Below are 25,166 nucleotides of genomic sequence, written 5' to 3' on the forward strand. Positions count from 1 at the left end.
CTTTTTAATAGGAACCAAGTGTGACAGCGGCAGGCTTGTTGGGTCACGGAGCACAAACTCTCTAACAGGAGTATGGCGTGATAGATTCACCCAGGTGTAGGTGAAATGGTACAGCCCTGGGGGTTGGCTAACACATGCTGCACTTGGGCTGGAGTGCAGCACTTTGTGTGATGGCTCGTCAAACTAACAATACAAACTGCATTCAAGAGTCATCAAACCTTCTGGGGTGGCTCAGCAATATCAGACCAGTCCGTTTGTGAGCTACTTGGAACTCAGTGGAGGTACTGTAGTCCAATAGAAAGAACTGCGTCGAAAGAAACAGACTGACAGACTCTAACCACGTACTGTGAGTAGAAATGTCTTTTTAAGTAATGTGGAATTAATTACAACTGCTTGCACCAAGGAAATCCTTAAGCATTTGTCCTGGAATTATATATTGTGTAAGCGAATGTCATTCGCCTCCCCCTCTGGCTGAACGTGCAGTTTGTGTCTCATTGTAATCTGTAAGAATCATTAAAAAATAGATTACTGACCATGGCTACTAAATTCTTGCATCATCGGAAAGATAACTGAATGAGATGTGCCTGCTTTCCAGATGATAGTCTGCTTTTCCCTTGTGTTGAACATAGTATTTTATGTTTTACAATTTATGCTCCTCGTTTTTTGGAACAGATAAGAAAACAAATGAAGGTGTGAATTCATTCAGTTTATTGTACAGTCAATGCAAGTGCAATACTTGGAATGTTGTAGGAATTTTTTCAAACATTCTACTCGATATTTCAGACTGTGCAGTTATTCTTTGAATGCTACAATGGAATTTTGTCCACCAGATGAATGAAATCACATCAGTCTTGCTTGGTATACTCTAATGGAAGAAATGTGCTGTGCTTTTGTATATATTCCTGATTTAATTTCTGATATTCAGTGTTACCAATTCCCATAGTCATGCAGTCATATTTTGAAAAGATTTCCAGTGCTCCCTAAGATAAGATAACTCTGGACACTTGACATATCGCAGGAACATAAGCCAATACAACAGTAATTATGTAACAGTTTATTATAAATGATAATAAAAAGATTAGTATTGTGAGCTATGTAGTTCCCCACTCCCTCTCTACCATCAGTTTGCAGCAATAGAATTCCAATGCATTGAGGGGAGAGTGTTCGGTTAAATCATCACCTAGGAATATCTTTGAATAAAGTATTAATTCAGCATCCATCAGCAAGGTGGCTAGAATCATTCCAAAATACTAGGTGACAGCAATTTTAAAATATAATAAATCATTTAAAATAAATATTTGTGGATATTTTTCAACGGAACACAAATAGTTTGATTCTGGTTAAATGTTTTTAAATGAAACGGCAATTGATTCCATTGCAATGTGCATGAGATTTGGTGATCTAGTCCAGCTTGTTGTTTCACAGAAATTGTTAGTGACTTCTTTTGCTATATTTGTATTTCCTTAGATATAACCTTATGAACCATATTTGGTGGAGCTTCTGCAAAGTGCACTTAGTAGCCTTTGAACTAAAGATGTTGCAAGTGGTATATTTGGAATAATTCCAAAGATATATGGAAGGACTGTAACCATATTAGTGCAGAATCAATGATTTAATTGGGAAATGTGGGTACATGTTCTGAATGAAATAGCCTGCTGGAGAAAGAAAAGGCAACTTTGAAAGTTTAATTAAGGAAGTGTCAGGTTACAAGAACACGATTGAGAATAGAAGGTATTGATCTGCAGATTGGTTCTTGGGCAATTCTTCAGTGGTGATTTATTGGGAAAAGAGAGTATCTGCAATTGCAGCACTTTTAAAGCAGCTAATAAACTGACAGTTTGTCTGTTCCAATTTTAATCCATAGGCTTTTGAGCAGGTTTTTTTTTTATCCTGCCAACCTATGCATTGTTTAAAGGTTCAACCATAGTGTCAGTCAAGGTGAGGGGGTAAAGACAGCGATTAATGACATTTTGGTGTAGCAGTTCACCACCATTGGCAGCTGCAACATGCCAATCATATCAGGATGGTTGCATGGAGGAGAAATTAATTGTAAACTTGCAGAATTATTCCTAGATATTTCAAATGCTTTGTCATTCAGGTGAGCATGCAACTATGGGCTTCAGAGCAAGTGACATGCTCAAAAAGTGTATGAGAAATTCGAACAGATGGAATGACCCCCAATCACCACACACTTTGTAATACACAGGGGCAAAGTCTTTGACTGTACTGTGGAGTTCCACAAGTCAAAGATAACCCCATTTCATGGTAATTGTGATGAGCTACAGACTACCTGACAGTGTTGCATCAATTAGAAATATCCAATTAATGGGGAAAGGAAGCTTACAATCATTATTAAGATTAGAGAATGAGCAGTGATTCACAACGATTTAAACGTCCATATTTGTCATCGGAATCACATGGTGAAAGTGCTCCTGCACTGCTGATGGTGGTGAAATTAAAATTGGCCATAATGTCCATGAAATTGGCAGAGGAGAAAAATTAACCCAGGTTCAAATTCACACTAGGAAGTGCAGAGTGTGGGATTAGGATGAAAAAAGAAAGTGATGTGCTCCATGACCATATAACCTGGTGATATTCACTATCAAGCATCAGCCATAAAGAACAGCCATTTGCTGACTGCTAGCATATGAGGAATCATAGGATGGTATGAGTCAGTGACTGACAGGAGAAAGTTTTAAATAAGCATTTTTGATTCCATTGTTTTCAGAAACAACAAGTTTGATAGGATTAATGGAAGTACCTCTCTTCAACTTAATCCCCAGCCATTGTAAAAAGCAATATTGTTCTGATTAATATTTAAATAGAAATCTGTTTGTTTCAAGGAAGTAAAGTTTACTCCATCTAAAAATGTGCACAATGCACTGTAAATCGAGTGTACAGTTCTAGGAGTTTGTAGGCAGGCATGGCCATTGGTGATCTTCTTCCAGTCACATACATGCACTCAGCAATGCAGCAGTCTATTATAACATAGCTGTACATGTGTTAAGAGGAAAAGAGGATTTTACAGTAAAACTGCTTTTGTTTCCTTGTCATGTTCTGTGATGTGTACCAGTAAAGTTACAGGGGCTCCGAAGACATACTTATATTAAAACAAAACATCATCTTTCACGATTATGATCACAATCATACAGCATTGGTATTGACTAACAAAAAAACTACCATTTAAAGCTCCCTTTAATTGTATTTCATTTTTACTGGATAAAAGATAGATTACTTTATGCAAATTGCTAATGTTTCTGAGTTTCTAAATGAAAGATAATAAAATAGCTGAGGCTGCAAAGCATTTACTGCAGTTAAATCAGTAAAACCCAATAATACTTAGAGAAATGAAGTATTTATGACTTAATGCTTTGAGTGTCAAAAGGAGTGTTTCAACACGAAATACAAAGCCTGTGCCCTGAATTTTCCTGTGGCACACTAGCGTATGAATGCTAATGTATTTGACTCAAATTCTTGACTCTGTAACTTCAATGGAGGCATTAAGCTGTTTAAGACAGAAGGATTAATATGTCCTCTGAGAGAAAGTTTGTGTAAGCATGTTGGCACTTGTGTGCTGAAATTCCATGCTCAATTTAAAGGCCCAAATTCAGATTATTCTGAAAACAAAGTGAATTAAAATTGTGATGTAGTTCATCAGTCATGGTTTGGGTTGATGGCTCATTAAATACCAAACTTATTTCATACAATTCAGAATTTACTGGATATCTTTCATCATTTTGTTTTAATTTCTTGCATTTTGCCTGTTACTAATCTCAGTGTAGCTTTCCGAACTCTTTGCCATGAATATTAACATAAATATTTTCGCAGTGTTGGGCGATAGGAGGCACAGACATGAAGCACCATTGAAACAAAGCAAGTGCTCAAAAGGCTAAGGCAGTTAACATAAGATAAATGATGATAATTAATACCGAACTTTACACATTGCTGGTGCATTTGTGGATTAGGAATAGCAGCAGTATCATGTCTGTAATGTCAGAAGCAGCACACGTTCCCTTCATTAATTAAACAATGTAAATGTATTCCCTGTGTGCACAACGTCACATTGTGGGAACTTTCAATGCAGCATCTATTTAAAGGGAAAATCACCCTATATATAATCTAATGAATTTCAACAGCTTCCTCTCAGATAATGTTAGTGATGACTTCATGTTCCTGGAGTCCAGAACAAAAGGATACCGACATTATTTTCATGCTCTTTGCAACATTTATTCCTGTCATTTTTTGGTTCATTTTTGTGACATTGTTGTCATTTCTACTCTCCTTATTGGCCAACCCAATAACGTGAGTTTTCCCCAAAAGGACCTTGTAGGCACAAGGCCAATTTAATGGCTGTTCACTCCAGTCTGAAGGTGTTTAAAATTAATTACATTACAATACTGACTACACTTCAAAAATGCTCCATTGGCTGTAAAGCACTTTGGGACATCTTGAGGTAAAAGACAGCCTGGCCTGAATATTCCCAGCCTATTGGTGATGAGCTAGGAGGTGGGTGGGCTGGCAAAATAGCGGGGGGAGGCAGTGGAAGGGGACTCTGATGTCTTCCCGCAGCCATATTGCCAGCAGTGAGAAGCCCAGTGGCTTGGCCACGCACCAAGCAGCCAATTGAACTATTTAAGTGGCCAATTAAGAGCTATTTCCCACCTTTGCGAGCATTTTGCCACTGCATAGTAAACCCTGATACCTTTCAGCGGGTTCCGGAGGCAGGGGTGTGGTGCCCACCTTGATGGGAACTCCGGCCCAAGAAAATCATCTCTGATGACAATGGCGGGCTTGCAGCAACAGCACTGCTGATGCTGCTTGGGATGTTTTATTGCGTTAAAGGCCCTATATAAATATAAGTTGTTGTTGTAATAATGATTTGGATTGCTGTAGTGATAGGGTTACTATTTATCAAGCTGACTACAGATAAAGGTACTTCAGCTGTAAGACATTGATATATTGCCAAATACTGTCTTTCTATAGTACAGTATGGCAGATTTTTGCTACTTGTTCAGTAATTTGAAGTGAGGTTCCTACTAGGAATTTTTAAGTTGCTGTATCATGGGAGGAGTTTTAACATGAAGGAGTGCATGGGTTTGGGTGTGGTTGGTGGGGGTGCAAATGATCTAATTGACAGTAGGAAATCAGCTCAAACCCGCCAACTTCCAATTTTGACTGGAGCACATTCGGCTGCGTGCGAGCAACTGCCTTGGGATAGGCGGGTTGTCAATTTCAATATGTTAATTGCTCAATTGACACAGACTTTCCAGCTTAACGTGAATTCTAGGGGTTTTCCAGACTTCCAGAAACTCACCACATGGCCAGGCAATGACCATCTCCAACAGAAGAGAATCTCACTGTCTCCCCTTGACATTCAATGGCATTACCATCGCTGAATTCCCACCATCAACACCCTGGGAGTTCCTATTGACCAGCTATATAAATACTGGAACAACTATATAAATACTATGGCTACACGAACAGGTCAGAGGCTGGGAATTCTGTGGTAACTCACCTCCTGACTCCCCAAAGCCTGTTCACCATCTACAAGCCACAAGTCAGGAGTGTGATGGAATACTCTCCACTTGCCTGGATAGGTGCAGCTCCAAACACTCTCAAGAAGCTCGACACCATCCAGGACAAAGCAGCCCACTTGATCGGCACTCCATCCACCAAGTTAAACATTAACTCCCTCCACCACTGGTGGACTGTGGCAGCAGTGTGTACCATCTTTAGATCTTCAAAATGCCCCGAGCAAGTGCAGAAAATAATCAAAAAGGCTAATGGAATGCTAGCCGTTATATCTAGAGGATTGGAGTATAAAGACACAGAGGTTATGCTATAGCTGTACAAAACCCTGGTTAGACCCCACGTGGAGTACTGTGAGCAGTTCTGGGCACCACATTTTCGGAAGGATATATTGGCCTTGGAGGGAGTGCAATGTAGGTTTACAAGAATGATACCTGGACTACAGGGGTTAAGTTACGAGGAGAGATTACACAAATTAGGCCTGTTTTCGCTAGAATTTAGAAGGTTAAGGGGTGATCTGATTGAAGTCTTCAAGATATTAACAGGAAAAGACAGGCTAGATAAAGATAAACTATTTCCACTGGTTGGAGATTCTCAAACTAGGGGGCTTAGTCTAAAAATTAGGACCAAACCGTTCAGGAGAGATGTTAGGAAGCACTTCTTCACGCAAAGGGTGGTAGAGGTTTGGAACTCTCTCCCACAAACAGCAGTTGAAGCTAGAACAGTTGTTAATTTTAAATCTGAGATAGATAGATTTTTGTTAAGCAAAGGTATGAAGGGATATGGGCCAAAGGCAGGTATATGGAGTTAGGCCGCAGGTCAGCCATGATCTCATTGAATTACGGGACAGGCTCGAGGGGCTGAATGGCCTACTCCTGTTCCTATCTTCCTATCTTCGTAACTACAAGATGCACTACAGCAACTTGTCAAGAAGGATAAGGGCAGCAAATGCATGGTTACTTCAGCACCTGCAAGTTCCCCTCCAAGTCACACACCATCCTGACTTGGAACTATATCACCATTCCTTTACTGTCTTGCCCTGGAAATCCCTTCCTAACAGCACTATGGATGTCCCTACACCCCAAGGACTGCAGCTGTTCAAGAAGGCGGCTCACTACCACCTTCTCAAGGGCAATTAAGGATGGGGAACAAATGTTGGCCTAACCAGCGACACTCACATCCCATGAGTGCATAAAAAACTCAGTGAAAGCAAAACAAGAACACATTGGAAACTGAGGAGCCAATCAACCTCATATGCCACTATGTGGAAATATGGCACGACTTACGAAGTTATCGCAGCTGCTTGCTTACCTGCTAGTGGGAAAGAGTTTCTTCTCAGTACTTTTGTGGACAGATTATTTTCTACAGTTTGGAGCTGTGACCTATCAGATCAGGATGGGTGCTTTAGATTGGACCTCAGTTGAGGATCAAGATGGCCAGCACCAGCAACAGCAGCAGCGTGATACTCACAGACCGTAGATGCACAAGGGAGAGGGGGACAGGGGGGAGGGAAGAGGGGATCAGGGGGAGGGGATCAGGGAGAGGAGAGCAGGGGAGAGGGGAACAGGGGAGAGGGGATCAGGGGGGAGGGTATCAGGGAGAGGGGAGCAGGGGAGAGGGGAACAGCAGGGGAGAAGGGTGCAGGGAAGAGGGGATAGGGGAGAGGGGATCATGGGAGAGGGGAGCAGGGGGGAGGGTAGCAGGGGAGAGGGGATCAGGGGAGAGGGGAGCAGGGGAGAGGGGATCAGTGAGAGGGGAGCAGGGGAGAGGGTAAGCAGGGGAGAGGGGATCAGGGGAGAGGGGAGCAGGGGAGAGGGGATCAGTGAGAGGGGATCAGGGGAGAGGGGATCAGGGAGAGGGGATCATGGGAGAGGGGAACAGGGGAGAGGGGATCAGCAGGCAGGTGCAACTTGCAGGAAGCCATACCCGACCCAGACTCTACAGACAGAGGATCAGTTTCCTGACGTGTAGGAACACCAGTATCTCAGGAGGCTCCGGTTGTGGCCGACACTTTCCATCTGTTCAAGTGAGAGTAGCTGGACCGAGTGGCCACTCGTTACCAGTAGCTGTCCAAATCAGCACCCGCTTTCTGCTGGAGATGATTACAGGAACTGCCAGTCGGATGCTCACAAATGCATATAACAGGTGACTGATGGCTCGTTTGCTAGGGCTGGTAATTACATGAGCTTTGCCTGCATTCATGCCAGTTAGAATGAGCGGGCACTTGGGTTTCCTTCTCTAGCTGGCTTCCCAAAGGCACAAGACATCATCGACTGCACACGTGACAATCCGGGTAGCCCAGATCAACCAAGAGTATTGATCAACTTTAAGGGCTTCCACTCCAGCAATGTGAAGCTGGTGTACAACCACAAAGAGATTTTTCTGCAGGTGTGCACAAGATTTCCAGGGAGCTGCCACGATGCTTTAATCCTGCGGCAGTCCGCCCTTCCCGATGTTTTCACACATGGAAGCAGAGTTGACAGTTAACCAACCGGAGTCAAGGGATATTCATTTGAAAAGTAGCTGATGACACCTCTCAGAGGCCTGAGGAATGACATGTAAGAACATTAAAATCAATGCCAAAAGTGTCTTCGACTTAGCCATTGGCATTTTAAAGGTGTGCTTCAGGTGCCTGGAACGCTCTGGAGCCAAAATGTAGCTGGTCTGATTAGTAAGGTTGCGGACGACACAAAGGTTGGGGGAGTTGCGGATAGTGATGTGGATTGTCAGAGGATACAGCAGGATATAGATCGGTTGGAGACTTGGGCGGAGAAATGGCAGATGGAGTTTAATCCGGACAAATGTGAGATAATGCATTTTGGAAGGTCTAATGCAGGTGGGAGGTATACAGTAAATGGCAGAACCCTTAGGAGTATTGACAGGCAGAGAGATCTGGGCGTACAGGTCCACAGGTCACTGAAAGTGGCAACGCAGGTGGATAAGGTAGTCAAAAAGGCATATGGCATGCTTGCCTTCATCGGTCGGGGCATAGAGTATAAAAATTGGCAAGTCATGTTGCAGCTGTACAGAACCTTAGTTAGGCCACACTTAGAATATTGCGTGCAATTCTGGTCGCCACACTACCAGAAGGACGTGGAGGCTTTGGAGAGGGTACAGAGGAGGTATACCAGCCTGGTCTGGAGGGCATTAGCTATGAGGAGAGGTTGGAAAAACTCGGATTGTTTTCACTGGAACGACGGAGGTGGAGAGGTGACATGATAGAGGTTTACAAAGTTATGAGCGGCATGGACAGAGTGGATAGTCAGAAGCTTTTTCCCAGGGTGGAAGAGTCAGTTACTAGGGGACATAGGTTTAAGGTGCGTGGGGCAAAGTTGAGAGGGGATGTGTGAGACAAGTTTTTTACACAGAGGGTGGTGAGTGCCTGGAACTTGTTGCCGGGGGAGGTGGTGGAAGCAGATACGATAGCGACGTTTAAGCGACATCTTGACAAAAATATGCATAGGAAGGGAATAGAGGGATATGGGCCCCGGAAGTGCAAAAGGTGTTAGTTTAGGCAGGCATCAAGATCGGCGTAGGCTTGGAGGGCCGAATGGCCTGTTCCTGTGCTGTACTGTTCTTTGTTCTTTGTTCTTTAGGATGCACCAGCCAGGGTCACCAGAATGGTTGTAGTGTGCTGCACTCTCAGAGCCATCTGAACTTCACTGATATCAGTGGGAAATGGGTGAGGTCTAAAATGAATATTTCTCATCTGTATTTACCGTGGAGAAGGTCATGGAAGCTAATGAGTTCAAGGGAGGGAACAGCGATATCCTGGAGCATATCAACATTACAAAGGAGGAGATGTTGGAGGTTTTGAAGTGCATTAAGATGGATAAATCCCCAGGGCCTGACCAGGTGTATCCTAGGATGCTCTGGGAAGCAAGGGAGGAGATTGCTGGGGCCCTGACAGAGATTTTTGTATCATCGTTAGCCACGGGTGAGGTACCGGAAGACTGGAGGATAGCTAATATTGTGCCTTTATTTAAGAAGGGCAGCAGGGATAAGCCAGGGAACTACAGGCGGGTGCGCTTTACATCAGTGGTGGGAAAGTTATTTTTAAGGAATTCTGAGGGACAGGATTTATATGCATTTTGAAAGGCAAGGTCTGATTAGGGATAGTCAGCATGGCTTTGTGCGTGGGAAATCATGTCTCACAAATTTGATTGAGTTTTTCGAGGAGGTGACCAAGAGGATTGACGAGAGCAGGACAATGGACGTTGTCTACATGGACTTTAGCAAGGCCTTTGACAAGGTCCCACATGGTAGGCTGGTCCAGAAGGTTCGAACACATGGGATCCAGGGTGAGCTAGCCAATTGGATACAAAATTGGCTTAGTGATAGGAGGCAAAGGGTGGTAGTGGAGGGTTGTTTTTCAAATTGGAGGCCGGTGACCAGTGGTGTGCCGCAGAGATTGGTGCTGGGTCCTCTGTTGTTTGTCATATATATTAATGACTTGGATGTGAATGTAGGGGACATGATTAGTAAGTTTGCAGATAGCACCAAAATTGGTGGTATAGTGGACAGTGAAGAAGGTTGTCTAAGGTTACAACAGGATATAGATCAACTGGGAAAGTGGGCAAGGGATTGGCAAATGGAATTTAATGCAGACAAATGCGAAGTGATGCATTTTGGGAAGTTAAACCAGGGCAGGACATAGACTGTGAATGACAGGGCCCTGGGGAGTGTTGTTGAGCAGAGAGACCTTGGGGTGCAAGTACATAGTTCCCTGAAAGTGGCAACACAGGTAGACAGGGTGGTGAAGAAGGCATATGGCATGCTTGCCTTCATCAGTCGAGGCATTGAGTACAAGAGTTGGGGCGTCACATTGCAGTTGTACATAACGTTGGTTAGGCTGCATTTGGAGTACTGTGTGCAGTTCTGGTCCCTGCACTACAGGAAAGATGTGATTAAGCTAGAGAGGGTGCAGAAAAGATTCACAAGGATGTTGCCTGGTTTGGAGGGCTTGAGTTATAAAGAGAGATTGGATAGGCTGGGTCTGTTTTCCCTCGAGCGAAGGAGGCTGACAGGGGACATGATAGAGGTATATAAAATTATGAGAGGCATAGATAGGGTAGATAGCCAGAGTCTGTTTCCCATGGTAGGGGTGACTAAAACTAGAGGGCATAGATTTAAGGTGAGAGGGAGGAGGTTTAAAGGGGATCAAAGGGGTAAATTTTTCACACAAAGAATAGCGGGTATCTGGAATGAGCTGCCAGAGGAGGTGGTGGAGGCAGGAACAGTAGCAACTTTTAAGAGGCATCTGGACAGGTACTTGAATGAGCAAGGCATAGAGGGATATGGAATTAATACAGGCAGGTGGGATTAGTATAGATAGGCATTATGGTTGGCATGGACGCGATGGGCCGAAGGGCCTGTTTCTATGCTGTACGACTCTATGACCTTATGTCACTGTGCTGGAGAACACTTTGCTGCAGATCAGTGAGGCACTGAAAAGGCAAGGCCTCTGGGTCATCCTATTTAAGGTGGCATTCACAGTCTGCTCAAGGTTTGCATGCACTTGTGTGATTCCCATGTTTGATATTCCATGCAGTTGGCCAATCTGTCCATGGAAGAAGACTTCAACCCACTCATGCTTGAGGCAGACTCCTCCATTCTCCCTGTAATCATGGTCAGTGTATTTGGAAGGCCTGTCAGCACATTACACATCCTCTTCATCACTGACCCCTGTGATGCAGCATCTGTGTCCAGCTGAGCAGAGCTTGCCGACGGCTATGTCCTCCATTGCAGACTCTCTACAGCTCTCCCTAACACTGCCATCTGCTCTTGCTCACTTGTGAAGTGTGACTCACCAGGTAACAACCCAACTATCTGTCTAATTGGTGCTATGAAGTGTGAGAACCTGAGCTGGTGCATGGTCTGCATGAGTCCTGTGACTATGCACCTTCAGAATGATTGAGATCCTCTGAGGACTCATCATCTGCAATCTCCATCAACTCCTGCTGCATGTCTGAAGGTCCTGTGGAAGATAAAAGACATAAATAAGTTCTGGTTAGGTAAAAATGTTAGAATGTTGCAACTTCTCATTATGAAGATGGTCATATTTCACTCACTGTTGACATCAAGACAACATGACTGAGTACTGTAAAACATGTGACTGTCTGATATTTAATTCCATGACTAGGTAGCTGGGAGCTTCTCATCTCCCCATATCCAACGGCCAGGCACACCGAGACTCCACTGTGCCATAAATGACTCTCTGACTCATCTCTAGGTCCTCCTCCTCTGCACTTGTAAGTTGCAAGATGGTTGGAGGGTCATCTCTGGTTTTCTGCTTCCTCCTGATGTTCTGTGTTCTCTTCTCCTGCAAGGAGGGAAAGAAAAGATGTATGAGTGAGTGCAATGGAATGTATTCACCTGATGGAGGCAGTGCATTTGGTGAGTGTGACTACGAGGGAGAGATGACATTGTACAAGGATGAGGGTGTGTGAGAGTGCTGGATGGATAGATGGGGATCTAAAGAAGTGTATAGGCAGTGAAAGATGGGTGTACCTGCAAGGTAAGTGGGTGTGAGGAGTGATGTGCTGGAGTAGCTTGAGAAGGGAGGGTGAGAGGGTGGGGTGATGCACACAGCAGGAAGTAGGTGAAGTGCGACTGTACTCACCTTTCCTTGTTAGGTCACTAAAGCATTTCCTGCACCGAATCCAGGAGAATGGCTTCACCTCCTGCTGCTCAGGTCCTCAGCAACTCCAACCAGGCCTTCTGGTCTCTGCCACAAGTTTCTTCCTCCCATTGCTGGAAAATATTATCATCTTCCATCTCTGCAGAGATCCCGGCAGCACGTTCAGTGAGACAGCACTGAAATTGGATGCAGCCATTCCTCATATTGCTCTTCACTTGAACTGCAACATTTTCAAATTGCATCATTGCATTGTCCCTTTAAATATTACAGTTCAATCACATCATGCGTGCCCTCATCATGCCTGCTCCCACTCATTGTACACCAAACCCCAAAGTAAATGATAATAAAGTGGCTGCATTAAAAAAAAGCACTGACAGACAGGCTTAACACACTTTGGATTTCCCAAATGATATCGGACCCCACCACCCCACCCAGCTCCCAGTACATCTCCCAGATAAGATCAGGACCTTCTCTCTTTGCTGACATGACAGGAAATGAGAACAGCCCTTTGAAAGAGTCTGAAAAAGAAGCTATCGAGCAAAAGAATGTTTCATGCTTCATGAAAACTAAATGCACTTGTCATTTTGTGAAGATTTGCTTTAGTTCTGATATTTTGTGCCATTTATAAATAGAAGTGTTTTCCGTAGGAAACAAAATGATGTTTGAAGCTGTAAAAGAAAACTACAGACATAAGTATAGAGTATTACACAGAAGGTAGTGGATAAGGCAGAAACACTTATTCTGGAGGTGCAATGTTACAAGTTAGATTTCACCATCACAGGGTAACATATGGTTCTGAACACTTAGCAGACATTTGTGTCTGTTACTGATTAAAATCTTGTCATCTTTTAAATCTGGCCGAATTCTTATTTAAAATGGCAATTTTGAGAAAGTAATGATCGCTTTCTTCATAATATGAGTGATCACTAAAGGAATTGAAAATCTCAGATTATGCAATGAATGGCTGTGAGATAAGTGATTGAATTTTGTCAGCCCTCTGGAGACAGGCTGGGAGGCGTGAGGGATTGTAAAATGGTGGTGGAAGGTGTTGGGTGGAAAGCCCAGCATCTTCCCACCGCCACAGAATATTTCGGAAGGCGGGAACTGCAGCAGCTTGGTTGCCTGTTGACTGGAGATGAGCAGCAAACTAAACCAATTAATTGGCTAATGGCCATTTTTTGTCCCTGCTGGCATTTTACCAGTGTCAGGGTGGGCCACCACCGTGTGGAGAGGCTGCCAAGTGAACTGTGACAGCCTCCCAGTGAATTCCCGGTGGTAGGGGCTTTCCCTGATGGTCACTGCATGGACCATGGAGGACCTCCCCCCAACCAACTCCAGTGGTGATGGCCACCAACCTCAATTGGACAGCTATCCCAGCAGCAGTTGCTTAATCGAGACCTGCTTTCGGTCCCGGTGGCAGAACGACCTGAGGTTTTGTAAAATTCAGCCCAAGACGTCTCCCAACCCATGAAGGAGATAGTGCTACTGCTTGTGGATAGATGGTTATTCCATTATTAACCTGGACAGTCCACTTTTGACTGTAGGGAATTTTCTTGGTGTCAAGGCCAATGTGTCTCCCTCAGCCAATGTTGTAAAAAGCAGATTAACCGGTCACTTATTTCAATGTTGTTTTGTGATGTGTTGTTGATGTGGTACAGCTGCTATATTTACCTACATAACCACTATCACCACACTTCAGAAGTAATATATTCTATAGACGCTTGAGCCATTTTAATGTGATGAAGCACAATATTAACGCAAATATTATTTAAAATACAATAAGTAAACTGTGACTTTACTAATGTTGATAATCCACATTCTCCTCTTTTCAGTTTAGCCTGTTTGTCCTTCATCTAGGCTGCTTAATTAAGAGAACACTTCTAAACATACCCTCACAATATCTGTTTTATGAGCACTTTATTGTGGCGTCATTTAGATATTTTTTATTTTAGTTTTTTATTCTAGTTCTTTGGTAGCTTTTTTTACTCTAGTTTTTAAAGGATATCAGTCCTTCTGTATCAAGGAGGCAATTCCAGCGCAGAGTTACAAGCACAGACACATCCAATTGTGGAACGTCCTTTACTGACGATTTTACTTCAAAGCAAAAATGAAAGGCTATGTGAAGAGAATCATCTTGAGCTAAATCAGACAAATATTTAACACTATGTTTGATGAGAAATTGATCATCTGAAAGCACACAAATAAGGGAAATTCTATATGTGTGAATTGGTGCTTGTTAGAGTATTTTAAAATAAAGATATAAGCCTAGAAATGCAACTGTGTCACATTAATTCATAAATGCTTAATGCATTTGCATGAATTTATTTTACAATTTAAACATTGACACTAACTTGTTTACTTTGAATGAATAAAGGTTTCCATTAAAATATTAGTTCAAATCGTTTCATACAAATGTGCTAAGTTTTGATATGTTTATAACAACAATCATTTCCAAGCTATAGAATTTTAGATACACAATCTGAATTTTTGCTTATATTGGTAAAATGACAATGTAATTCTTTGTAGATCTTACAATAAAATACTGCGGATGCTGGAAATCTAATACAAAAACAGACAATGCTGGTCATACCGTGCAGGTCAGAAAGCATCTGTGGAGAGGGATACAGAGAGTTAATGTTTCAGGTCAATAATCTCTCAGCAGAACCTCTGAAGACATCGATCTGAAATGCTAACTTTGTTCCACTCTCCACAGATGCTGCCAGATCTACCGAGCAACATAAACTCTTATTGTTTTTTGGAATGCACGGAGGATTTATATTGTGCTCCGCCCCTTCAATTTTTTTTGCGTGGCTGTGCACACAAGGTAACTTAAAGGTAACTTAAACTTGTGCGTCACCAGGGGATTTCCAGGAAACATTGCTGCTGAGTATTTCCAGCTTTTCTGGTTTTATGTCTTAAAATACTGTAGTATATGGGTTATTTTGGTTATTTTAACCAGTTTAAGGCTATAAAATATCTTTAACTATTCTTTGTAAAATGCATTAGCTGCAGGCTGCACTCAGGGTAACTAGCCCTAGAGAAGGTAAAAAAACTCAACTGACTGGGGAGCTGGGAGGAGCAGGCGTGCTCCTGACCTCAACAATTAACGCCCCTTCTTGATTGCCAGCACTCCTGAACACCAAACTTTCCTCCAACTTCCTTTTGTGATCCCAGAGCACCCATGCTCCCGGGCAGCAGCACCCCCCTCCCCCCCCCCCCCCCATTTCCCACAAATCCAGGTGGCCGTAGCCAAACCTAACATCTCCGGCCTGATGCTGGTCTTACCACCATTCCCTTCATCCCCGACCTGACCCCCCACCAACCCCCCCGACCTACTTACCTGAAGGCCACTGCCATTCTTCTCCAGATTTCGCTGGTTGCCCATTGAACATGACTTCATTACAATGAGGTCTGAGGCCCAATATCAGGGCAGCCATGGACCTCACCATATGAGGCTGTAACTAGTAGAGTAGATAAAGGGGATGTAGTGTACTTGGATTTTAAAATGGCGTTCAATAAGGTGCCATACAAAAGGTTAACATGGAAGATAAGGGCTCATGGAGTTGGGGATAATATGGGGGTAACATGGAGAGAGGATTGGTTAATGGACAGGAAGTAGGCGTAGAGTCATAGGTCAGAATTTTACGCCTCCCCCCCCCCCCACCCAAAACAGTGGGCTGGTAATGGCAGAGTGGGGGCGTAAAATGGAATGAGAGGTTGCGGGGGGCCCTTCCCGACCTGCTCCCACCTCTGCTGCCAATTTACATGGAGTTTATTTGTAAGTTTATTTCCCTCAAGTGCCCATCCAATTTCCTTTTGAAATCACTGATTGTCTCTGCTTCTACCACCCTCGTAGGCAGCGAGTTCCAGGTCATTACCACTCACTGCGTAAAAAAGTTCTTCCTCACATTCCCCCTGCATCTCTTGCCCAAGATCTTAAATCTGTGTTCCCTAGTCCTTCTGTCATTAGTTAATGGGAACAGTTTTTCTTTGTCTGCCTTATCTAAACCTGTCATAATCTTGCACACCTCTATCAAATCTCCCCTCAATCTCCTTTGCTCCAAGAAGAACAACCCCAGCTTCTCCAACCTAGCCTCATAGTTAAAATCCCTCATCCCTGGAACCATTCTGGCAAATCTCCTTTGCATCTTCTCAAGGACCCTCACATCCTTCCTAGAGTGTGGTGACCAGAACTGGACTCAATGCTCTAGTTGTAGCCTAACCAGAGCTTTATAAAGGTTTAGCATAAATTCTTTGTTTTTGTACTTAATACCTCTATTTATGAAGGCCAAGATTCATCTGCTTTGCTAACTACTCTCTCAATATGTCCTGCCACTTTCAAGGATCTGTGCAGGTGCACCCCAAGTACCTCTTTCCCTGCACACTCTTTAGAACTGTGCGATTATGTCTATTTTGCCTCTCATTATTACTTCTACCAAAGTGCATCACCTCACATATTTCTATATTAAATTCTATCTGCCACTTGTCTGCCCATTCTGCTAGCCTATCCACATCCTGCTGCACTCAATTGCTATCATCCTCACTGTTTGCCGTACCTCCAAGTTTGGTATGATTAGCAAATTTTGAAATTTTACTCGGTATTCCAATATCCAAGTCATTTTTAAAAATCAACAAAAGCAGTGATCCTAGCACAGAACCCTGGGGAACACCACTGTCTACCATCCTCCAGTCTGTAAACAAAACATTTACCATGACTCGCTATTTTCTGTCCTTAAACAAATTTTTTTATCCAGGCTGACAATAACCCTCCTATTCCATGAGCATCAATTTTGTTAACCAGCCTATTATGTGGTACTTTCATAGAACATTTTTGGGATTGCTTCTTAGAACAGCATGTGCTGGAGCCAACCAGAGAGCAGGCTATACTAGAGTTGGTATTGTGCAATGAATGACAAGACTTACCGGCAACCAAAGACTCCACATCAAACTCAAAGGACTGTAATTACAACCCAGCTATTGCCTCAAACTTTTCCCCTCTATTGTTTCTACTTTTCTGTCTCTATCTGCATGTGTGCTCATCGCATATGAATGCTAGCATGGTCGTGTCGCGTATTCGTAGTCATTAACTGAATTAGAGTTTAAGATTAATAAACTTCCTCCTTTCTTGTTTAAATCTAAGAAAACCTGTCTGATTGATTTCTTTGCCTTACAATTGGAAAGCAGTGAACAAGAATTCACTGAGGGGGAGCTAAAAACATGGTGTTTTAAAAAATTAAACCCTGTTCCGGTTAAACCAGGCAAAGGCTGAGAGGGAACCCCTAGACCCCTTTCTCACCTGGTCGTAACAATAGTTAAAATGTAATAAAGGTTAATGTTCTAATTACTCCAGACTAAGGAATCTCACTAAGCTATACAAATTAAGCATATTAAGGTGGCAGGGTACCAAACAAAAACAACCAATTTGACAGGGAGAGGTTTCCCCTGGTCAGGGAATCTAGAACACAGGGGCACAGTCTCAGGATAAGGGGCTGATCATTTAGGACTGAGATGAGGAGAAATTTTCTCACTCTGAGTATTGTGTATCTTTGGAATTGTCTACCCCAGAGGGTTGTGGATGCTCCATCTATGTGGCTATTTAAGGCTGAGTGAGACAGACTTTTGGTCTCTGTGGGAATCGAGGGATATGTGCAGCAGTTGGGAAAGTTCAGTTGAGGCAGAAGATCATCCTTGATCGTATTGCAGGGTGGAGCAGGCTCGAAGGGTTATATGGTCTACTCCTGCTCCTATTTCTTATGTTCTTATATTCTTATGTTCTGCCACAGGATATTTACCCTTCACCACAAAAATGTGCTGTGTCAGACCAATATAAAGAAAACCACATAGACTGCAGAAGGCCCAACACCATCTTCTACGAGCAACTAGACATGGGCAATAAATGTCATCCTTGTCAGCTTATGTAATGTCGTACACAAAGTTGCAGAGCAGACTGCTGTTCTGCAGGGTTTCCCCAATGGTTTGTTTGTAAATTCACTCTTCTACTGAGCCATACAGGACAGGTAGACATCAAACCCAAACACCTGGTCTGTGCTTAGCTCTCTGATCTTATCTAAGGATAGCAATACAGCCTCTCAACACCTTTGCGATGGAGAGAGCATTCTCACTCCTCAGAGTGATTCCTGCTGAAAGTCACATGTGTGTAGATGTCAGTCATGAGGTGCGATAACTCCCAAAGTCAAATAATCTGTCATTCAATGCCAATGCTCATAATTAAAGTATCGTCACTGGACAAGGTGGCTGAGGGTAGTTAAAACAATACCACATCCTGTGTCAACACATTTAGGTGACAAGTTGAGGGGAAAGTCATTATGATTATTGTTAATAGTTGGAGTGAAGTATTCTAAAGACTGTTGAAAAGTTGTTGAAACAGAGTCCTTGTGTGGTGTTTTATGGCCTTGCATTTCAGTACTAAAGATATTTATCATTTGTGTTTGAGGACCTTTTAACCCTCAGATGGATGTGTCAGCACATGTATACAAGGCTCCTGGGCAAGCCATGGCCTGAATTTAGCAAAGATGCCACACTAAGAGTGAAATACCCATCGGTGGGTTCTTTACACTAGTTTAAGTGACAATCATAAACACAGTGAATGAAGAAACTAGTGTGCTGACTCGAGATTGTGACTTGTGACCTGTGTTACCATAGCAATGTATACAGATGCACCATGCAAAGATCAACCTATTTCAGAACAGCTAGACTTGTCAATACTGTTGCAATAAATTTCAAATAGAGTAAAACTAAAGTGCATACTTGTGCCTTGTTGTAAAGGGCATGTTGCAGAGAGTAATTTGTTTTGACTTTCTGACATTCAAGGCATAAAAGCTTGAGGCTTGGATTTCCTTGTTCTTTACATGCAAGAGAAACTCAATGATTTAACATTATTTTCCCTGATGTAATGAAAGATCAAATTAATATCTGAATTGTATTCAATTAAAGGCACTGATCACTATGTGTCACATTGCTAATTTTTCACAAGGACAATGGCAGAACAGACACAATGCCAAGAAGCCAGAACTTTCATTCTACACTATTCTTTTTGAGTCTTCATGGAATTATTAATTATGGAACAGAGGGAACTGTGTAGTGTGGTAAAATAATGTGCACTTCAAATCTCCATGATTACAAATGTAACAATGCACATAATAAATTCAGTTCCTTCAGCTTAGTGGGGCATCTTACTGAAAGAAGGGGTGATAAATATTTCAAATGCTAATGAAACTGATGGATACCCACATATATCACAGATCGAAACATGTGCCCAACATGTCTCATGCTACAAGAATACAAATCTTGTGCTGGGTCAGTAGAAATCATGATTAACAGTAGAATCACTGAACAAATATATATAAAAAGTGCCAAATGTTGGAAATCTATAATTAAAACAGAAAATGCTGGAAATGCACAGCAGGGCAGTCAAGAGAAAAGGACAAATTAACCTTTCAAGTGTATACCCTTCCCTTTACAGATGCTGAAAAACCTGTGCATTTCCAGTGTTTTCTTAATTACGGATGTCCATGTTTTCTTCATCTGAAGCATGCTGGAAGCTCGCTTTGATATATTGGTAATATAAATTCATATGTAACAGGATAAAAGTTAAAATGAAACCTCCTATTGTTAATCCAGCCTGCTGCAAAACAAAAGTGCTCATATATCTAGCTCCTCATCATGCTTTGGCAAATCCCAAAGTCCTCCTTATCCAATGATTTATTGTTGAAGTGTTCAACTTTTGAAGTTTGTTGCTACTAGGTAGCCATGGCAGCCAGTTTGCACAATGCAGCAAATGAGATAAATGATTAGATTATTCCAGTGATATCAGGGGAGGAATGTTGATCAGAACTCATGAAGAATTTGCAAATGGCAGATAATATTTCAGCTAAGATCTCACCTGAAGGACGATGGTCTAGATATTCTGGTCTTCCCAGTTGTAGATGTGTGGTGGGACAGAGATTGGGGGATGTGGAGGGAAGAGTTTGGGCACAGCGAACGATCCCTGTGCCTTAAAGGTGAGATCCAAGGTGCCCTGAGAATGTGCTTTGGGTCTCAATTTCATTGAGCCTTTGATAGCAATAGGCAGCGTGATGGAAGATCGGTGTGCTGCTGACATCGCAGTGACCCACAAATAAATGAGGAAAGAGAATGACTCGGAAGGAGCACAAGTGGATAATGGGGTGTCAGTAATGATGGCCTGAGGAGAGATGATGTGCTGATCATAAGGGGGTGAAATAAGTGTCCATTGAGGGTGGAGGAAATCAGTGTCCACCAGCGGTGACCCACAACCTTCTCACTCTGCTACCAGTGCCACCAGATTATTGCCAACCAAGTCAATCAGAGATTCTAATTAACGACAGTGCCATTCGTAATAGTAGGAATGGAGAAGCCAGGTGTGCCTCACTGCTGATTGAAGGATAATGTGTAGATGACAGAGCAACAATATAAATAATGGTCAAAGCAGTTGCTGACATTCTTCGCTCATCTTTTCAATAGCTTTATAAATAGTGTGACCACGTAATGACGCTTTCATCAAAAATAGCACTGCTTTACACCATTTTCATCTGATGTTTCATATCTTAACACCTTGGTGTGAAAACATAAAGCTGAGGTGAAAATCTCAAGAGGGCTACTATATTAACTCAAACAGTGCTACTCGAGAGAAAGCATTCAAAGCACAAAAGCTCACTTGAGACTTGAACCTGAAGGCCTGAAATGAGGAATCATACAATTGTCCATTGTAGACTTCAAGGAGCTCCCTAAACCAAATGGATGTTATTTTCCAAACTTTATAATCTACAGTTGCACAGGAATGTCAGATTGATATTTGCAGTGTGTGTCATTGATGCAGGATGCTGGTAATTAACTAGGGTTGGGGTTAGGGTTAGAGTTGCATATACTAAAGATTTTCATTTACAATATTTGCTGATGCTGTATAATAGAATCAATAAATCTTTATTTAAAATTACTAAAATAAAGATGTGAATAAATGTTTTCTCATTTGGAGGGACTTGGTTCATTTTTCTCATCTGTGATATTTTCTAAAATGGTTTCATAGCCAAACCTGGACTTAATGCAATGTCTCCAACTTCGCCTTATTCACTTTGCAAAGTACACAGTCATAATATTCTGTGTATCTGTAAAATTCCACCCTGGCACCTTTGTAATACTATATTATCATAAATACAGGTCTGGAATGTTTACTTTATTTTACTGCATGGCAACACTGATACTCTGCAGAGAGAGGGTGCTTGTAGCTGCAGGATATAAAGTGACAGACCTTGAAGATTTACTTCCGAAACTCTATTTTCTATTTAACTCTCGCGAGCCATTTCAGAATACTACTCTGTATTCATCAAAATAGTGCAGTGCCAACAGGTCGAGACAGTCCTATAGGCAATAACAGGGCAGTAAATCATCTCACACTCTACTGCACTGAATCACAGTTACCATATGACATTCATATGCTGGAGTTAAATCCTTTGCCATGACGAGATCCACAGGCAGTTTTAATGAGGTCCCTAAAGTCCAAAAGAAAGAAGTTGACTTCACTGGGGCTTGTTACTGTTCTAGTAGTCTTGCATCTTCTCGCAGAATGACCACTTACTGAAGTAGCCAAGTCAACAGAAGTGGCCTCAGGCATAAGCATTCAGTGTCATAGTTTGCATTTTCCACCTGCCTTGCCGAGGGCCTGCAAGGATTTGACCTCAACAGGGTTGTCTCTTCATGGAATTCCAGCTGATAATAATGATGAGCTGTTTGAACTTAATGGCCCAGAATTTCCTGGGGACTGGAACAATTATAATGGAACATTGACGTTGTTGGGGGCTCTGGAACTACAAGAGAAAGAAGACATGCAGGGGTAAATAACTTATACTATCACTATGGTGCTCCACATTTTCCTGGAATTATGCTGTTGACTCTCACCAAAAGTAGTTGGACGAACAGTCTCACAAAATTGCCCCCAGTGAGATCAATGGCCGTCATGATTTTGCTGAACTTGCAACAGTTTTCATATTGCGGCCTCTGCGACTTAACAACAATGGCACTGATAGCCTGGCAGCAGAACGATTCTCTTTAAAAAAATTGCTCTCATATTTATAGCAAATCTTTGCATTAGCTTACGTATTGCCTGGTCTGTGGCTAGAAAACCAGATAAGCAAAGCCATGGAAACATTTTAACAATGCAATCTAACTGGAAGCCTGATTGACCAGTTTTACCAAGAAGAGGCCCTGGTGGCAGTTGTGCTTTGTGTGAATGCCCTTACTTCAGCTTTGCGTAAAAGCTGGTTTTAAGTTTTCACATTGTCGCAACGTTTAATGGAAAAAAATCGGCCGTGGCACTTCCAGTTGGCTGCCACACTCATTTAGGCATATTCTCATTAGAAATACAGGGAAATATGGAGCAAATAACCAAAGCCAAGACCAGCGTGTTTGACGACTACATTATGTGATGTAGGTCGCTGATCTCGTAGTTTGGGGAAGTCTAGACCATTGCTGATGTCTAGAAAGTAGATTACCAGCCATTGTAAAATTTCATAGAATCTTACAGCATAGAATGAGGCCATTCAACCCATCATCCCTGTGCTGGCTCTTTGACAGAGCTACCAATTAGCTCCACACCTCTACTGTTTCCTGTTAGCATGAAAATGTTTCCTTTTCAAGTATTTATCCAATTCCCTCTGAAAGTTACTATTGAATCTACTTCCACTGCCCCTTTAGGCAGTGCATTCCAGATCACACCAACCTAATGCATAAACAAACTTTTCTCATCTCTCTCCTGGCTTTTGTACGAATTACCTTACATCTCTATCCTCTACTTAGCATCCCTCCTGCCAGTGGGAATAGTTTCTCTCTATCTATTCTATCAAAACTGCTCCTAATTTTGAACACCACTGTTTAAATCTCCCTTTATCCTTCTCCATTCTAAGAAAAACAATCCCAACTTCTCTAGTTTCCCCGCAATCTGAGCTATTTTGCGGATGTCGTTATTTATACTATATATCTATCATTTTGTAATTTAAATTGAGGCATAGACAGGAATCAATAAGCACTCTTATCAACCTTTAGTAAACTTGAAGAAAATTATTACCTCTCAGGAACTCTATAATTCAGAATATTCTTTGCATCGACAGTTCCATTTACTTCTCAGAAAAAAATGCTACAAGTGATGTGTAGGGAATGTTGCCAATAAAACAGATTCCTTTTAACAAACTCACCACAGGGTATTGTTCAGTTTTCCTGTGGCAGAGCCAAATTATTGGTTCAAATCATCTCCAAATAGTAAAACTAATGCAGTTCTTTCATCTCTATTTAATCTGATTTCACTCCTGCTATGCTGTTGCAGTTCTTCCCTGTAAATTCATCTGCTTTCATACAGCTGACTTCCGATCATAAGGCTGCAGGCTTCTTTGTAAATTTGTCCAATGTATTTCAGTCTGTCAGTAACACATATGAGTAAGACACATCTTGTAATGTTAAGATTTTGCCTTTCTCCAGGCTGAACATTTTTCTGCACAGTGGACTCCAATAAAAAGGCTGGATGCAAATTGATGCCCCTAATTCCAATTTTAATCAGCCACCTTTGGGATCAAGCTCAGTTGGAGAATATCTTTTATGCAGCGAGTTTACATAGTTCATGAGTTTTTAACCTTTGAAGGTACAATCTCTGCTAGTGCTTTTTATAAACTTAGGAAAAGAAATTTAGCTTCACGTAAATGACCAGCAAAAATGGTATTTACACAGTTTACTTGAGGTGCTTTTTTGAAGCTGATTCATTTTTTATTCTGATTTCCTCCGCAAAAAAAGAAGCAAAGTAACAAAGCCGATAACCCATTTGAAAAGAAGTTTAAGAAGGTCATCGTTGCCCAGAGGTTGTCACAGATTCTCAGATTTCCTGTTCAAAAGGGTCACATCACATCCTGAAATCCATCAATTAACTCTAACTGAAGAATATCATTAAGAGTTAAACCCAATTTAACAAGCTTATCAGCATCAATAAGCGACAAATGCTCAGGTTAAGTTATTATGGGCAAAAGTTCTAAATAAAAGACAATTGACGGTAAGCAACCCAACTGACCCTTTGGCCTCTCTTACCTCCCATTCAAAAAGAAATGCTTTGTCTTTGGAGTCTGATTTGGCTGCCTCTTAAGACAGTTTTGAGAGAAACATTTTCACATGATACATGTTTGGTTTTAACCCCCAAAATTCCAAATAACAACTGTTCCTAGTATTGGAAGATGTCAGAAAACTAACACCAGTCCAAATTTAACTTAGAAAGCAATCTTAAATCCACATAACTACATAACCTTAATTATATGATTTGGTAGAGCCAGGTCAACATTTAACCTTGGAAGACCATTAATAGGAAAGTTAGAGAGTCATAGATAGAGCCATAGAGATATACAGCACAGAAACAGGCCCTTCGGTCTATCGTGTCTGTGCTGGCCATCAAGCACCTATCTATTCTAATCCCATTTTCCAGCACTTGGCCCGTAGCCCTGTATGCTATAGTGTTTCAAGTGCTCATCTAAATACTCCTTCAATGTTATGAGGGTTCCTGCCTCTACCACCCCTTCAGGTAGTGTGTTCCAGATTCCAACCACCCTCTGGGTGAAAAAAAAATTCCTCAAATCCCCTCAAAACCTTCTGCCCCTTACCTTAAATCTATGCCCCTGGTTATTGATCCCTCCGCTAAGGGAAAAAGTTTCTTGCTATCTACCCTACCTATGCCCCTCATAATTTTGTATACCTCAATCAGGTCCCCCCCTCGGCCTTCTCTGCTCTAAGGAAAACAACCCTAGTCTATCCAGTCTCTCTTCATAGCTGAAATGCTGAAAGTGCCAACTAGAAGCCAAGTATTTCCTTGTCGGAAAAATATAAACATTGTCAATCAATTGCCTTTATTTAGAATGCTCTTGGGAACCTCTAAACAGACTACTTCAAGATTGGCATTGGCAGAGGCCTGGGATTGGATCCTGCACCCTTGGCC

At 42.1% G+C, this 25,166-nt stretch overlaps 1 protein-coding gene across 1 annotated transcript in view; it reads left to right on the top strand.

The window, feature by feature from the left end:
• The first annotated feature begins 306 nt into the window (after nucleotides 1-306).
• The window catches only part of sema3ab (sema domain, immunoglobulin domain (Ig), short basic domain, secreted, (semaphorin) 3Ab), a 500,953-nt gene continuing 476,093 nt past the window's right edge, over nucleotides 307-25,166 (top strand). Inside the window, exon 1 of the mRNA XM_068059617.1 lies at nucleotides 307-346. The gene's annotated coding sequence lies outside the window, so the exon portion shown is untranslated. The remainder of the gene's footprint in view (nucleotides 347-25,166) is intronic.

The sequence above is a fragment of the Heterodontus francisci genome, chromosome 27 (assembly GCF_036365525.1).
Source record: "Heterodontus francisci isolate sHetFra1 chromosome 27, sHetFra1.hap1, whole genome shotgun sequence".
Classification (NCBI taxonomy): domain Eukaryota; kingdom Metazoa; phylum Chordata; class Chondrichthyes; order Heterodontiformes; family Heterodontidae; genus Heterodontus; species Heterodontus francisci.